This window comes from Vombatus ursinus, unplaced genomic scaffold (genome assembly GCF_900497805.2).
Source record: "Vombatus ursinus unplaced genomic scaffold, bare-nosed wombat genome assembly UNPS02014838.1, whole genome shotgun sequence".
Taxonomy (NCBI): domain Eukaryota; kingdom Metazoa; phylum Chordata; class Mammalia; order Diprotodontia; family Vombatidae; genus Vombatus; species Vombatus ursinus.
Window position 1 is genome coordinate 608,573 of NW_020954616.1, and position 2,407 is coordinate 610,979.

Sequence of the window (2,407 nt, forward strand, 5' to 3'; positions counted from 1 at the left end):
TAAAAACTTCTTTTAAAAGATGATATTTATATACATAATAGAATGCTGGATTACTCTGAGGTGAACATACATCAGCAGTGAGACATGAAAATCACAAAAGCTGAGCATCTTTAAAAAGTTATAAAGCTCAGAAGAAAGGAGAACAACAGTCCTGCTTTACCCTTCCCTTACATCTGGGTATTGTATTCAGTTCTGGTTGCCACATTTTAGTCTAGCACCTGGGGCACCCCACTGCCACATAGATCCTCTCAGTCAGGCTACCTCCACTTAAAAGAAAGCAGGGAGACAGAGACAGAGAGACAAGAGAGAGACAGAGAGATGTTATTATGCACCAAGCTGTGATAAGTGCCGGGGATACATATACAAGCAATCAAAATAGTCTTGGCCCTTGACTTAACATCCTGCTGAATGAAGGCAACACATAAGGAGGAGTTAGAATGGAGGATAGTGTATTCAGGTGTATATTGTGTATTCAGGAGGATAGTGTATTCAGACAGCTGGCAAACAGACACAGAAGTCTGGAGAATGAGTCAAGCTGAGAAAAAATTGGTATAGTGAAGGTACCTCCTGAAATGGTGGTCCTGCTAAGGGGCTCACAAATCAAAAAATTTAGATATCAGAGCAAAGGTTTCTCTTAGATGGGCAGATAGCTGATGAGAAGATGGAGAGTGAACTGACTCAGGAATAAAGTGATACTCTGTTGGTTCACATCTACTCAAATCCATAGCTTACCAGTCCTCCACAAATGATTTTATTTTTAGTCAGCCATAACACACAATTAATTCAAAGCAAAAACATTTAATGAAATAATATAATATAAAAAAGTAACAATAGACTATTTACCCTATAAACCTGAAGCATGCTCTCTCACAAATACACATTCATTAGAATGGACAAACCTAGGAGATATGTGTGGAAAAGCTTACATGTAGGAATCATATGTGGCCATGGTGCTTATGTAGAAGAGCAACCCATACCTATGATGCTGAAGGACATCTGGTGTCATTGTATTCTTCCTGTGAGGTCTGTTCCCTACCAGTCTCATGTAGCATAGAGTTATTGTCAAGCCTACACCACCACACCTAGCTAAAGCTCAAAAGCCTGGCAGAGTGCCCCTAGGTTAAGATTGTCTGATTTTTGAATATATCTTCCTCTGCTAAAGTATCCACACACTTGTTCCAAACTTTCATTTGACTTAGAACTAGAAAATCCTTGTAACTCTCATTTAATTTTCTCATGGTGATCCTGTCTCCAAAACCCATTTCAGGAGGTTCTGCCAAAGAAACTCTACAGAGTAGTGTGGGTGTGTGTCTAAATCACCTCAATTTTTTGAAGGGCTACCAAAATCCTTTGGGTTTTACCATGAAAATATACCTAAGTAAGAATAAAAGCTGAGCTAAGGGCATATAATAACAGCTAGTATTTATGTAGTACTTAGTACAGAACCAGGTAGTGTGCTAAGCACTCTACAATTGTTTTCTCATTTTATCCTCATAACAACCCCAGGATGTAGGTGCTATTAATATCCCCATTTTACATATGAGGAACTGAGGTGAACAGAGGTTAAGTGACTTGCCCAAGGTCACATAGCTAGTATGTGTCTGAGGTTAGATTTGAATTCAGGTCTTCTTGACTCTATGTCCAGTGCTCTATCCATTATGCCATCTAGCTTTGTCTAGATGGCATAATGATCGTTGTCTTTTTTCTGTTGGGTCACATTCCAACCTTTAATATGTATATGTGGCTAGTATGAAGCCTTAGTTATAGACATCCTAGCTTTAAATAGCCATATATCACCCCCCCTCCAAAAAACAAAAGGTTTGTAGTCTTTGAAAAGTAGATGTGATATACCACATTATATGTGTGAACATGCAACATAGTGAACTAAAATTTATATATAACATAATTAAAATCAAGAAGTATGATGACAGAAGTGGTTAAAAACCCAGGAAAACCTGAATTAAAGTCCTGCCTCTGATATATACTGGCTTTTGTGACCCTGGAGAAGTCACTGAACCCTTCAGTGTCATAAGCATTATAAGTGCTTATATACAAAACTTTAAGAATATCAATTGCAGACCTAGTGTTGATCTGCATTAGAAGAGAGAATTTCCTCCCTATATCAACGAAATCATAGTTCTGGTTAAAAAAAAAGTAGCTAAGATGGTTATCTATAACCAGAGTAAAATGTACATGCAGTTCTCTAGTACATAAACTCACAATGGAATTATATATAGCTAGCCACAGTAGATTCAACAAACACAAAATTACTCATATCCAAGCATATATGACAAAAGTATATCTATAAGACCAAGTATATGTCATTGAAATACAAACCACATAACACGTATTTAGTCACCAGGTGGTACTAATGCCCCCAATGCTGAGTCTGTTTAGCAAAAAAGGA